This window comes from Durio zibethinus, chromosome 16 (genome assembly GCF_047325235.1).
Source record: "Durio zibethinus cultivar Kanyao isolate XHJ-2024 chromosome 16, ASM4732523v1, whole genome shotgun sequence".
Lineage (NCBI taxonomy): Eukaryota > Viridiplantae > Streptophyta > Magnoliopsida > Malvales > Malvaceae > Durio > Durio zibethinus.
Window position 1 is genome coordinate 20,321,094 of NC_143177.1, and position 16,082 is coordinate 20,337,175.

A 16,082-nucleotide genomic window follows, 5' to 3' on the forward strand; every position below is an offset into this window, starting at 1 on the left:
CATGCCTATCATAGTTACAGAGGAAGACGTGAAAGAGGAAGAGAAAATGGGATTTCACGTTCAGCAACCAGATTTACTAAAGAATTTGATTTCACAGCGATGAATGAGAAATTTAACAAGGATGAAGTTTAGGGTCATCTCGGTAAAAGTAGCTGAGCTCAGGAAGATGTCAATGATTTACGAAATAAAGATAGTGTTGGGTCCCTGAAAGAGGAGGTTAAGCCTGTATATGTCAAGGATGATTTTTTGATTCCTTGTCCTATGATTCTCTTGGTGGTGGGTCACGTGAGAGAGCTAGATTTTCAGAGCAAATGAGAGGAGATACAGAGAAAAAAATAAGGAAAAAAAAAAGAAGCCAGCTTTGTTGTAAAAAAACTAAAAGGGTATGGTTTCAACTGAGAGCTCCAGATCTTCAACTTCTGGGTCTCCTGATTCATACATAGGCAACTTGATAAGCTTGACGCTAAGTCTGAAATCAGATATAAGGTGTTCTCTTTAACATCAACACTGAAGAATCCAGCATCGATTTGAGAAACGTAAGGTCATTTGGAACAAAAAGACGAAAAAAGATGATCCACAAGTTCCAGCAAGTGATAAAATTTATGAGTACATACTCTTCCGTGGAAGTGACATAAAGGACTTGCAAGTTAAATCTTATCCACCAGTTCAGACCTCAACACCTATACACAATGATCCTGCCATTATACAGTTTCACTATCCCCAACCAGTAATTGCATCCACAAGCTTACCTTCTAGTACTGGATCTATACAAGATCCAGGTTCCCAAACTCCGTCTGTAAGACTGGTGAAGCCAACATTTCAAGAGAGTCTTCCATTATATCAACTTGGTGCAAGTTTAGGGCCATGGGGTTCATTGACTGCTCCAACCACAAATGGTGGGTTTTTCATGCCTATTTACTGGCAAGGTTACTATGGGTCAACAAATGGTCTTCCTTTACAGCAGTAACCTTTACTTCGACCCCCACCTGGTTTGTCAAAGCCACTTTTCGTGCAGCAATCTATGCAATATCTAGCCATGAATGTGTCATTGCCTACTGCAGCTTCTAACTTGCCAGCTTCTTAGTTTTTTAAAAATAGTCAGTTACTGTCACCCTTTGGTATATGCGTCATGAATTTATACTCTTCTTTTCTTTCATCACATTCTTCTACAGTAGTTTCAGACTCATCAACTAGTTTGAATCCAGATAGGGCTTCTTCTTTAACTCTTTCTACTATAGCTCCAACTAGTAACTTGCTATTGGTATCCCCATTAAGTACTGCTTTAGATAAAAGTGTTGTCATGTTGTCTTTTTCTGACAAGCCTAAGACAGTCTCTGATCCCATAATGCCATTTAAAGGTATGCCTGATTCTGCTTCCTCCACCATAGGGACAACAAGTTCAGTTTTGAATGATGGAATGCTTCCTTCTTTAGTAACCCCAGGCCAACTTTTACGACCTGGATTGGTCATAGCATCTTTTTCTTGTCTTCACAAACAGCTCAGAAGGACGTGAAGGCTGTTCATGTGTCATCTCCATAATTGACGTTAGCACCAGATATCTCTGCATTTATTCGACTAAGGGCAGCTGCCTATCCTATATTTGTGATGATAGAGAGGAATACAGTTAGCAAAATTAGCTCCAAGATAGGCTCACCCAAGACCTTAAACTCGAGCCGTTCATTAATCAAAACCAAAGCCTTGAGTCAAAACCCATTCAAGAAACAATTTAGGTCTGATTCAGAAAGTTGGCCTAAATTAGTTTTGATCTGGGATTAAGTTCAATTTTTGGTAAGATGTTTTCTTTCCCGTTTTGATTTTTTTGGTTGTAGCATGTCATTTATTCACTCATTTTATTTTATGTTTTCGTGATTTAAAAACATTGGTTAATAATAAAAATAATAATTTCAAAAAAAAATATTTTCGAGAAAAAGTTGAAAGTATCAAATTTCCTTGAAAATAAGCATTTCAAAAAATATTTTTTGGGAAAAGTTGAAAGTATCAATTTTTCTTAAAAATAAATTTTCAAAAAAAAAAATTTTTTTGAGAAAAAGTTGAAAGTATCAATTTTTCTCGAAATTAAAGTTTTCAAAAAATATTTTTGAAAAAAAGTTGAGAGTATCAATTTTCTTTAAAAATAAATTTTTAAAAAAAGTTTTAAGGAAAAGTTGAAAGTATCAATTTTCCTTGAAATTAAAGTTTTCTAAAAAAATATTTTGGAGAGAAGTTGAAAGTATCAAATTTTCCTGTACAAAAGCGATCATTTTTCTTTTTTATTTCTTTAGATTTTTTTTAATGTTAAATAATCCGACGATGGAGCCTTTGCAAGTGAAACAGTAGTTTTCTTGCATACTTTTGAGGTGAGAAAATTTTTTCAATTTTTTGCTAAAAGTATTAGAGTTAATTGAGAATAATTTTCAATAGTTAATCACTTGATAAATTTTTAAGGCTTATTGGATAACACAAAAGTAAGCTGGTACCATCTTTTGATGGGTGTTGTGAGGGTGCTATAACCTTCTTCAAGGATAACCGAACTCCTGTACTCTGTTCTGGTTAGTAGATCTGAACCTATTTTTTTAGGGACCTTTAAACTTAGGTGTACCCTGAAAGAATAGATTTCTTAGGTGGCCAATCACACTTAGATAAAAAAAAGATTGGTGGCGAATCCTTAAGTCAATGTCTAGCGATAGGTCCCCGGATCTAGATGTTATGATAGCTTGGCGACTCCATTGGAGACGTCCGAGAGTCAGGCCAGCAAATATATTTGTGTTATCCAAAAGCCTAATAAAATTGAACCTTTTTGTATATATATTTTATTTATTCATTCATGATTATTTACTTTATTAATTATATCATTCATATGCATATGCATAATATGAGCTCTATACCCGCACTCCGTCCCTCTATGAGGGAGTCAAGTACCTATTGCTTTCGTGAGGTTTAATGCCTCTGCAGTGGCTAGCGAAATACTTCCATTCAAATTGAACATTTTCCGCTTGTAGCTTATAATGGGTGAGGATTAGGGTGCCTTACTAGTCTGTGATGGACAATGATGTAATGAGCAATTTGAAAGCCTTTAGACTTTAACCTTGAACCACATATAGTGAACCTTAGAAGTGCCTAAACCTAAGATAGAGCCATTTTTACCCAATGATAGGTATACCCTGAAACTATGACACAAGAATAATGTTTATCTAATCATTTTGATTGTCCGACTTTGTGCATCATTTTCATTATCATATGTAACATTATGCATCGGCATCACTTTCATTTCATCTATGAAACTAACTATGTTGTTTGTCTGATTTTATGCATCTGTATTATTTTTATGATCATGTTTTAATACAATCATTTGCATCCATTTCATATTAGATTTCATTCATAAAAATATACATTTTATTCATGCATCAACGCATCATACATAAAGCATAGCATAGCATTTCTAATCATAATTGTGGTGCTAAAGGTTCAAGGATAGCTTTACCAAAGAACCCTACTCACCAATACAATACAAGAGCTCAAGCCAGACGAATGGAACAAGAAAATTTCAATCATCTCGAAAGAATAGAGAAAGCTCAGGAGAAGTTAGAAAGGGAGTTGAATAAGATTTTAGAGGCTTTGAACAAGTTAAACAAGGGGAAGGCAATAGAGGAGAATGCTAGCCAACAAGAGGAGGATGACTCACTATACCCTTTTGGTTTCAAGCCATATCAAGTCTAATTTGCATAAGGTCTACCACCACAGCGATTCACCTATCTTGTAGGATACACATATCCTAGAATGCTATCAGCTTCAAATTAAGGATAATACCAAAGTTATATAAATCCTGTCTTTACTGAAAAAACAGTAGAACTAATATCAATCCCTAATTTGGATGATCTAGAAGAAAAAGAAAAGTTGAAGCCTAAGGAGAAGGGGACTTTAAAAGCCTTAAAAGCTAAATAGAAGATAAATATGTTAGAGAAAAGGTTACGAGTAGTGGAGGGAATTAGTTTTTATAGCTCAGTTGATGTTGTTAGGCCCTGTTTAGTTTCTGATGTGGTTATTCTTCCAAAATTCAAGGTGCTGAAGTTTAAAAAATACAATGGTACAAAATGTCCAAAAATTCACATTACTATGTGCTGTTAAAAAATGGCTGCCCATGCCAATAATGAAAAGCTCTTGATGCATGCATTCCAAGACAGCCTTATTGGCTCTGCTGCTAGGTGGTATGTCTAGCTAGATAGGAATCGTATTCGTTCTTGAAGCGATATGGCTCATACTTTCATTAGTTAATACCAGCATATAATAAACTTGGCCCTTGATCATCTTTCTTTATAGGATATGAAAAAAAATCAACTGAATCATTCAAAGAATATGCCCAACGGTGGAGGGATATTGCTTCTTAAGTGCAACCTCTTTTGATTGAAAAAGAGACCATCGTATTGTTTGTCAGTACTTTGAAATCTTCCTATTATGAAGAGATGATAGGGAATGCCACAAAGAATTTTACTGACATGGTGATCTCAAGCGAAATCATTGAGAATGCCATTAAAAATGGTAAGCTGAAAGGAGGAGAAACCAAGAAGGCACCTGAGAAGAAAGAGACTAAAGCTCAAGCTGTAGATTTTAACAGACAGTTCAGAAGATATCAACCATATCTACCCCTAGGTTACTCTCTATGCTATCTTGCTGTGAACAATGCTTCATCTTATTCATACCAACTAGCCCCACAACCACCTAATTCATCTATATACCAGCCTATTTTTATCCTCCAAGCTCCCATATACAGCCTTAACAGTCAAACTCTTGCAAGACCCTAAATTCATCCTATTAGCCTAAAAAATGGTTCACGAGAGCAATGGACTATTCGAGAAAAACTTGTATTTGATCCAATCCTCATGACTTATACGGAGTTATACCAAAAGCTCTATAATAGCCACCTGATTGCCCTCAAGCCATGTGAACCCATTCAAACCACCTTATCCTAAGTGGTGTGATCTTACAGCTCACTATGACTACCACTATAGAATTACTGGCCATTGCACTAAAAATTACACTACTCTAAAGCATGAAGTGCAACATTTAATCAATGATGGAATGGTAAGTTTTGATCAAGGAAGAGCAACAAGGAAACACGAGTATAGAGATTAGGGAAAGATCATAGAAAGAAAAGAAAAAAGCTTCTTAAAAGCTGGTTTGAAGATGAAAATGAAAAAAAAAGGCAAACTGATTTAATATGGTGGTCCAAATTTTGAGTCGAATGTTACTCATCGATAGTAAGTGGAGAGAGCCTGTTCTCAAGAAATAAATTTTAATTATCTATCCTGTAATTGAACAGAACATCAGTCATATTCCAACAGCTACAGCTGAAGATGTAGAGCTTACAGTGGCTGCTACTCAAAGAGCTCTTTCTAGAAACAAAGGCAAAGATTAGGCTTCAGCTTATGGCACTGTTCGTGCCAAGTATTTATGGGCCATCATTTCCAAAATACAAAGAAAAAATATGAATTAACAAAGCTTGTGCAATTGATTACGAAAAACCACTTGATGAAGTAACTTGAGACATTGATGATATTGCTGGATGTTTTGAGTACTATACGTATCTTGCTGAAGGTTTAGATGTGAAATAAAAGATTGTGCCGTAATATTGAAGCCTTCTGAGTTGGTATCTATCACTTGTTTGAAGCTGGCTGACGTGTGTAGGAAGATTGATTTTCCTCTAGGTGTCTCAAACATTTTGACTGGATTGAGCCTAAAAGTTACGATTCCTTCGGCATCTTATCTCAATGTTGACAAGATTACCTTTACCAGAAGCACTACAATAAAGAGCATGATAATGGAAGCAGCCGCTCAAATGGTTAAACCTGTATCTTTAGAACTCGGTAGGAAAAGCCCAATCATTTTGTTTGAAGATCAAGAATATGAAGAGTCGTAATGAATCAATGGGTCAAGATAAAAATCCTTCACCTAATTACACAGGGGCATGATTTTAAAGAGGATGTTAAAACTGGTTGAATGCTACTTGTCATTCTAAGAGTTCTTTTAAAGTAATGTTAGGATTTCTTTTTTACAATATGATTGCACTTGTTATCATCTTAATAAGGGCAAGTTAATGCATTTCATTACATTTTCTCTTTCACTCGACCATTATTTCATGCCCTGTTACCTTTTATAACTTTATATTCTCATTCTTAAATTTCAGATGATGAATATTTAGATAATGATAACAATAATTCTGGGATTTAATTTTGAGAACTCATCCACATTAATATGAAGAGATCATTTGAGAAAAAAAGTAAGCTGTTACCAGAAGTGAAATGATATGTCTTGAAGATATATAATCTTTTATACAGGTTCATGAGCTTTGTTCAAGAGATGATGTTCAAGAAAAGTATTCACAATTGAGATGAAAAATGGTCATCTTTCTTTTACCATTCGAAAAATCATTTATTGCTACCCCTTTGAGCCTATTATGATTTTTTTTCTAAAGAACCCCAACCAAGGATCACCTTCTACACTGGGAGGTAATTTTTGAAAAAAAAATCATAATAGGTCTCAAAGATGAAAAGGGAAAAAAAGTAAAAAAAAAAAAATGCCACACATGATTTGGGGTAAAATAATGAGAATATTTTATGTGAAGAAAGAAAAAGTAATGAAATGATGTGAGGATAAAATGTCAAGTTGCATTAAATGATCCTTTGGTCTTGAATCTTTTTAATACATGTTTTGAGCCTATTATATCCATTTTTTTATGACCCCTCACCTTGACCTACATTACAACCTTGAAAAGTTCATTTGGATCAAGTGTGAATGCTCAACTTGAATGATCATATGTTGAGCGAAGTCATGCTACATTGCTCTAAAGTTTGATGTGTGGAAAGATATCAACAATGGATAAAAAATGAGAAAAAAGAAAAAAAGATGATGAAAAATGAAAAAATGAAAAAAAAAGAAAAAAATGAAAAATGATTCAAATTGAAAATCTAAAAAGGTGATTTGGGTAGAAAAAGATCTAGGTCAAATGGTTCACATGGATGGAAGATCAAAGACATCTGAAGATCCCTCAAAGACTAGGGCAAAGTTCACCAAGCTCAAGATGACTTCAACAGTAAATGGAATGAGTTTTTGAAAAAAAATCCTAAATTAATGTTGAAAATTGTCCGAATATTCATCGTTTGGACATACCATTCATCCCAATGACATGTATCCAATTTATTTCCTTTCCCATTTGTTTTGTACCAAAATAGATCTTTATTGATTATCTTTATCATAATTCACCTTGTGTTCTCTTATTTTTACATCCCTAGAATAAATTGAGAAAATGTATGAATGCATTATATTTGTCAAGAATTAAAATGATGATGAATGAATGACAATGTGCATAAAAAAATCTTGCATTCCTTTAAAGAGAAATCTAAGATGAAAGTGGTAACAAAATGAAAAAATGGTAGAAACCTAAAAGAGATTATTTGAAAGGACATATAATGTGACCAAATGATGAATATGATGATGGATTGGATAATAAAATGAAGATGGGGCAAATCTTGAAAAGTGGTATAATCAAGTGATGAATATGGGGATGTATTGGTTGATATAACCTATGAGTTATGGTTAAGTGATGAAAATGATATGGAGCAATAAACGAAATTGGTGCTGAGAAGCTTATGAATGATGACCAAGTGACAGATGATGAAATTTGTTTTGAAACAGCTAGTATTGAGAAGCTTATAAACGATGACCAAGTGACAGAACATGAAATTTATTTTGAAATGGTTAGTGCTGATAAGTCTGGCATGTGGGGTAATAGGTAAAATTTGTTGGTGCTGAGAAACCTTCGGATGGTGATCAAGTAATGAAAACAATGATGATCAATTGATGAAGCTTGTTCTAAAATATTGAGAAGCTAAATAAAGGGAGAATGTGAGATGGTAGGGTCTTGAGGACCATATTCCATAATTATTTAAAATTTTATGACATTATTGACATTCGCATCACATGCATCATGGTGGCATCGTCACTTGAATAGTACATGTACATAATTTGATGAATTAAACTTTGTTTGGACATGCATGGCACTATGAGAATATAGGTTGTCGCATTTGCATCATTAAGAAGGCATTTGCATCTTTGGTCATAACATTCATTCATGTAAATTTTTGAGTCACTTGAAAAACAAAATTGTGAATATTTTGATAAGAATTTTTTAGAACTCCAATGAGAATCTTTGAGTTTCAAAATGAAAATCTTTGAGGAGTGAAACCCTAAAGTTCGTCGAATGTGAACCTTCGAACAAATGAAAAGTTTTGAACTTTTGGATGTGAATCTCCAAAATACAAAGCTTCAATCTTTTGGATATGAATTTCTATTGTTTTAAATGAGAACCTTTGAACTTAGATGCGAAACTCTAAGTTTTATTGCATGTGAGCTTTTGAATTCAAATGAGAAGCTTTGAATTTTTTGATGTGAATCTCCAAAATTCAAATGAAAAGCTTTAGATTTTTGGATATGAACTCCAAGTTTGCCAAATGAGAACCTTTGAAAAGCCTTGAACTTTTGGATGTGAATCTCTAAAATTTAAATGAGGATCTTTAATGCGAGTCTTGCAAGTTGCAAATGCAAATCTTGAGATTTTGCAAATTTGAATGAAACTGAAATTTTGAGAATCAAATTTCAGTAAATTCTTACGAAGTTGAAAGGTTCTTGCGAATCTGAACCTCGGAATGTTGAACTCAAATTGTGAATCTTTGAGTTCCCATTACAAAATTCCTTCAATCACGATCCATAATTCTTTTGGACATGATTGTTAATGAGTAATTTATTTTTTCAAAGTTTCGTTGCCTCTGTTTAAAGGAGCAATTTACTTTTCAAAGTTGTGGTACCTCTAATTAGAGGAGCCATTTATTTTTTTAAAGTCTTTGAGCCTCTGATTAGAAGAGCAATTTATTTTTCAAAGTTGTTGATCCTCAACGACTCTGATTAGAGGAGCTATTTATTTTTCAAAAGTTGTTGAGCCTCTGATTAGAGGAGCCATTTATTTTTTAAAAATCGTTGAGCCTTTACTTAGAGGAGCTTTGATCAAAATTAAAAAATATATAAAAAAATAAAAAAATTTACCTCTGTTTAGAGGAACTTTGTTTATGTCTTTTAAAATTGTTAAGCCTCTGCTTTGAGGAGCTTTGATCAAAATTTAAAAAAAAAAAAAAACAAAAAATAAAAAAATAAAAAAATAAAAAAAGTAAAAAAAATTCAGTTGAATCTTGAATGGGTGTCTATGTCTTTGCATAATTTTTATTTCATAGAAAATGTGCAAAGAGAGGCAGCTGTAGACACTCCATTTTGTTCGGGGTCTTTTGTTAATTAAAACCAGTCCAAGCTCAATTGTAAAAATTTTTATTCATTTTTATTTCAGATTTTTATTTCATATTTATTATTTTTTAATTTTTATTTTATTTTCTTTTTCTATCTTCATTATTTGATTATTTAAAAAAAAATTGAGATTAGACTTGATGATGATCAAAAAGCATAATTAGATGTTAATATTTAAGGAGGAGGAAAGATAAAAGAAGAATCCAAATAGGAGAGGGAGAAGGGAAAAGACAACATAAGCCAGGGGAAGCCCCCATCACCACCAAGCCCTCGAGGCTTTCTTTTGGTGGGAAACTTTCCCTTCATTGACCTTGACCTTCACTCTTACTACCATTTGAACCACTGTGGTGGTTTATTCAGTCCGTAACCACCCACCAGCCTAGTTCCAAATCCCAGCAAACTAATTTCCAGAAAACATAAATCCAACTTTCAAGAATCAGATGAAGAGGCTGATTATCTAGTCTGGATAGACCCTGGTTCCATTTGAATCTGGCAATTGGTTGGCCTCAGTCAAAGACTCAGTTGTATTAAGGATCCATAGAGCATCGGAGGTGAGTAAGATGACTACTTCTAGCTCGAAACTTTGAAGGTAAAATCTCTCGCTCTGAAGGAACTCTGAAGGAAATAGATCACTTTTAACCAAGAAAAAGGTTTAGCCTTTCCCTTCGTGCACCAGAAAGAAAAGAATGAAAATGAAGCACTAGCGCCTCCGTCAACAAAAGTACCACCACCTCTGTTAGCACAAGTGCCACCACCAGTTTCAGCACAAGCATCACCACCATTGTTAGAACAAACACCACGACAACCACCAAAAACAAAAAGACAGGAATCGATATTGCCTTCACCTTCACCCTCTGACTAGAAGCTACATGGAGCTTCAATGCACGCCTATCATAGTTACAGAAGAAGACGTGAAAGAGGAAGAGGAAATGGGATTTCACGTTCAGTAACCAGATTTACTGAAAAATTTGATTTCATAACGATGAATGAGAAATTTAACAAGGATGAAGTTTCGGGTCATCTTGGTAAAAGTAGCCGAGCTCAGGAAGATGTCGATGATTTACAAAATGAAGATAGTGTTGGGTCCCTGAAAGCGGAGGTTAAGCCTGTATATGTCAAGAATGATTTTTTGATTCCTTGTCCTGTGATTCTCTTGGCGGTGGGTCGCGTGGGAGAGCTAGATTTTCAGAGTAAATTAGAGGAGATACAGAGAAAACAATAGGAAAAAAAAAACAAAGAAAGAAGCCAGCTTTGTTGTAAAAAAACTAAATGGGTATGGCCTCAACTGAGAGCTCCAGATCTTCAACTTCTGGGTCTCCTGATTCATACATAGGTAGCTTGATAAGCTTGACGTCTAAGTCTGAAATCAAATATGAAGGTGTTCTCTTTAACATCAACACTGAAGAATCCAGTATCGGTTTGAGAAAGGTAAGGTCATTTGGAACAGAAGGGCGAAAAAAGATGGTCCACAAGTTCTAACAAGTGATAAAATTTATGAGTACATACTCTTCCGTGGAAGTGACATAAAAGACTTGCAAGTTAAATCTTCTCCACCAGTTCAGACCTCAGCACTTATACACAACGATCCTACCATTATACAGTCTCACTATCCCCAGCCTGTAATTGTATCCACAAGCTTGCCTTCTAGTACTGGATCTATACAAGATCCAGGTTCCCAAACTCTGTCTATAGGACTAGTGAGGCCAACGTTTCAAGGCAATCTTCCATTATATCAACCTGGTGCAAGTTTAGGGCCATGGGGTTCATTGACTGCTCCAACCACAAATGGTGGGCTTTTCATGCCTATTTACTGGCAAGGTTACTATGGGTCAACAAATGGTCTTTCTTCACAGCAGCAACCTTTACTCCGACCCCTACCTAGTTTGTTCATGCCATCTTTCATGTAGTAATCTATGCAATATCTAGCCATGAATGTGTCATTACCTACTGCAGCTTCTATCTTGCCAGCTTCTCAATTTTCTGAAAATAGTCAGTTGCTGCCACCCTTTGGTACAGGCGCCATGAATTTATACTCTTTTTTTCTTTCATCATATTCTTCTACAGTAGTTTCAGACCCATCAACTAGTTTGAATCCAGATAGGGCTTCTTCTTTAACTCTTTCTATTGCAGCTCCAACTAGTAACTTGCCATTGGTATCCCCATCAAGTACTACTTTAGATAAAAGTGCTGTCATGTTGTCTTTTTCTGACAAGCCTAAGACAATCCCTGATCCCACAATGCCATTCAAAGGCATGCCTGATTCTAGTTCCTCCACCGTAGGGACAACAAGTTCAGTTTTGAATGATGGAATGCTTCCTTCTTTAGTAACCCCAGGCCAACTTTTACAACCTGGATTGATCACAGCATCTTTTTTTATGTCTTCACAAACAGCTCAAAAGGACATGGAGGTTGTTCATGTGTCATCTCTAGAATTGACGTTAGCACCAGACATCTCTGTATTTATTCGAGCAAGGGCAACTGCCTATCCTATATTTGTGATGATAGAGAGGAATACAGTTAGCAAAATTAGCTCTAAGACAGGTTCACCCAAGACCTTAAACCCGAGCCGTTCATTAATCAAAACCAAAGCCTTGAGTCGAAACCCATTCAAGAAACAATCTAGGTCTGATTTATAAAGTTGGCTTATATTGGCTTTGATCCGGGATTAAGTCAATTTTTAGTAAGATGTTTTCTTTCCCATTTTTCTTTTTTTGGTTGTAGCATGTCATTTATTCACTCATTTTATTTTATGTTTTCATGATTTAAAAACATTGGTTAACAATATAAATAATAATTTCAAAAAAAAAATATTTTCGAGGAAAATTGAAAGTATCAATTTTCCTTTAAATTAAGCTTTTCAAAAAATATTTTTGAGGAAAAGTTGAAAGTATCAATTTTCCTTGAAAATAAGCATTCCAAAAAATATTTTTGGGGAAAAGTTGAAAGTATCAATTTTCTTTAAAAATAAATTTTCAAAAAAGGTTTTTTTTGAGGAAAAGTTGAAAGTATCAATTTTTCTTAAAAATAAATTTTCAAAAAAAAAATTTTTTGAGGAAAAGTTAAAAATATCAATTTTCCTTGCAATTAAAGTTTTCAAAAAATATTTTTAAAGAAAAGTTAAAAGTATCAATTTACTTAAAAATAAATTTTAAAAAAAAAGTTTTGAGAAAAAGTTGAAAGTATCAATTTTTCTCGAAATTAAAGTTTTCAAAAAATATTTTTGGGAAAAAGTTGAAAGTATCAATTTTTTTCGAAATTAAAGTTTTCTAAAAAAATATTTTGGGGAAAAGTTGAAAGTATCAATTTTTCCTGTACAAAAGCGATCATTTTTCTTTTTTATTTCTTTAGATTTTTTTAATGTTAAATAATCTGACAATGGAGCTTTTGCAAGTGAAACAGTAGTTTTCTTGCATATTCTTAAGGTGAGGGAATTTTTTTAATTTTTTGCTAAAAGTATTAGAGTCAATTGAGAATAATTTTCAATAGTTAATCACTTGGTAAATTTTTAAGGCTTATTGGATAACACAAAAGTAAGCTGGTACCATCTTTTGATGGGCATTGTGAGGGTGCTATAACCTTCTTCACTCATAACCGAACTCCCGAACCCTGTTCTGGTTAGTAGATCTAAACCTATTCTTTTAGGGACCCTTAAACTTAGGTGTACCCTGAAAGGATAGATTCCTTAGGTGGCCAATCGTACCTAGATGAAAAAAGATTGGTGGTGACTCTTTAAGTTAATATCTAGTGATAGGTTCCCGGATCTAGACATTATGACAATGACTAGTGTTGAGAAACTTGAAAGTTACGATTAAATGATGCAAATGATGTTGATCAGTTGACAGAATTTATTATGGGATAACTAGTGTTAAACAGCTTAAAAAAGGGAAATATGGGATAGAGGAGTCCTGAGAACCATATTACCACAATTAATTAGAATTTTATGACATTTATCTGCATTACATGCATTATGTTTGCATCATTGCTTGAACATACATGCATATAATTCAATGAATATTTAAAACTTTGTTTGGATATGCATCAGCCAGCAAATATTTGAATTATAATTTAGGATATGGCATCTACATTATTGTTGCACTTGTATCATTAATCATGATATTCAATACATATAAAATTTTGAGTCACATGAAAAAGAAATTGTTAATCTTTTGATGAGAATTTTTTAATTTCAAATAAGAATATTTGAGTTTTTAAGGAAGAATCTTGAGGTTTCAAATGAGAATTTTTAGATTTCAAATGAAAATCTTTGAGATGTGAAATCTTAAAATTTTTTTTCGAATGTGAATATTCGAAAAGCTTTGAACTTTTTGGGTGTGAACCCTAAGTTGGACCTTTGAACTTAGATGTGAAACTCTAAGGTTTATTGAATGTGAATATTTGAACTTGAATTTTTATGTGAATCTCCAAAATTCGAATCTTTAAATGTTTACAATTTTCATGCGAATCCCTGATTTAAAACTTTTGATGAGAATCTTACAAATGCGAATCTTGAAATCTTGCAAATCTAAATTCTTGCATATATGAAATTTTATGAATTAAATTCTTATAAAACTAAAATTTTAAGAATCAAATTTCAGTGAATTCTTACAAAGTTGAAAAGTTCTTGCGAATCCGAACCTTTGAATTTCGAACTCAAATTATGAATCTTTGAGTGTCTATTACAAATATCATCAAACCTGATATATGACTTCTCTGGACATGATTGTCGGGGAGCTTTTATTTTTTAAAGTTGTTGAGCTTCTAATTAGATAAGCTTTTTTTTTCAAAGTTATTGAGCCTATATTTGAAGAGCTTTTATTTTTCAAAGTTGTTGAGCTTATATTTAGAGGAGCCTTTATTTTTCAAAGTCGTTGAACCTTTAATTAGATGAGCCTTTATTTTTCAAAGTTATTGACCCTCTGCTTAGAGGAGCTTTTATTTTCTAAAATTATTGGGCCTCTACTTAGAGGAGCCTTTTATTTTTATTGTTATTAAGCCTCTGTTAAGAGAAGCCTTTATTTTCAAAGTTATTGAGCCTCTATTTAGAGGAGCATTTATTTTTTGAAAATTGTGAAGCCTTTGTTTAAAGGAGTTTTTAGGAAGTGTAAGTATACTTAAAAGAAAAACATCGAGTTGATTTTGATTGGGTTGTCTACGTCTTTGTACAATTTTTGTTTCATAAAAAATATGCAAAGAGGGGCATTATAGACACCCTAATCTATCCGAGGTCTACTTTTGAATTTTACTAATAAAAAATCAAAAAATCAAAAAATGAAAAAATAGGTAAGTGAGTTTAATTGGGATTATGTGTTTGAATTTAAGCTGAGTTTAAAGGTTGAAGTTAAAGTGTAAAAGGAATTGAAATTTTTCTTTGGATTAGGGTTCTCTGATCTCATAAATACCCACACATATCAGAAACATAGATCACATAGAAAGCAGAAAGCAGTCAAAAAAATTTTAAAGATTTTTTTTTAGGTTTAGGAAAAAAAGGATTTTTTCTAGAAAAATCTAGAAAATTCCCAAATTTCAGCTAAAATTTCCAATTTTAGATGAATTTTTCGATGAGTTTTCCGACGTCGATTAAAATTTTCGATAAATTTTCCAGAATCTGGTGGAAGTTTTCGATGCTAGTTGAATTTTTTGATGAACTTATGATGAATCAACACAGATTTTGGTGACTTTTTCTAGAATTCAGTGTAGATTCAATTAGAGTTTTTTGATTTTTAGAGAGAAAGGGAGAGAAAAAAAAAAAAAAGAGAGAGGGGGAAGGAGAAATCTGAGGAAAAAAATTGATTTAAGCTTTTATATCACTCTTAAAATGACGTCGTTTTGGTGTTCAGAAATCCATTAGGATGCACATGTTTTTGTTTGGGTGACCCAACTTGAGCACAACCCACTTTTGTCGACTCGCGTATCAAGCCGAACCCTTCAGCGAAGCCAAGTCTAGTCTCCGAGCTGCATTCTGTGTCTGAAGTCGAGCCACTCCGAGCCGTTCCAACCTAGCCGTTTCTATTTTTTTGGTATTTTTTATATATTTTATTTAGTATTTTATTTATGTGTTTTTTTAGTATTTTTGCATGATTAAATTTGAAAAAAAATAAAAAAAAAATATTTTGTTTAGAATAAATAATAATTATCCAAGATGGAATTTTTAGAAATTTTAAATGGTAAATTTCTAGAAAATTCTTAGGTGAGAAATTTTTTTAAAATTTATCCCAAATGGTGGAATAATTTAGATAAAGTTTCAATAACAATAATTAATATTTATTTTCAAACAAAAAAAGATAAAATAATAAAATTTTAATAAAATTTTAATAAAATTTTGGAATTAAATACAAATTACCCAAGAATGAGATTCTTAAAAATTTTAAATAGTTAATTTTAAAAAAATCTCTAGGCGAAAATTTTCTCTAGATTTATCTTAAATGGTGAAATAATTTAGATGAAATTTCAATAATAGTAATTGAATTCTTTTTCCAAATAAAAATTTTAGTTGAAAAATATTTGACAATTATCCAAAGATGAAATTCTTAGAAATTTCAAATGATAAATTTTTAAAAAATCTCTAGGTGAGAAATTTCTTTAAATTTATCCCAAATGATGGATGAATTAAAATGAAATTTCAAGAAAAATAATTGTCATATTATTTTCTTTCCAACAAAAAACAAGAAAGAAAACAAAAAGAATTTCTAAATAGGCTCAAATGATGAAAAATTTAGAAATTCCAAAAGAGAAAATAT

The 16,082-nt window shown here is 32.8% G+C and overlaps 2 pseudogenes; both read left to right on the top strand.

Annotated features, from left to right (window-relative positions):
* The first annotated feature begins 385 nt into the window (after positions 1-385).
* LOC111298335 (protein decapping 5-like) lies at positions 386-10,605 on the top strand (annotated as a pseudogene).
* On the top strand, positions 10,464-12,002 carry LOC111298336 (protein decapping 5 pseudogene; annotated as a pseudogene).
* Positions 12,003-16,082: the final 4,080 nt, after the last annotated feature.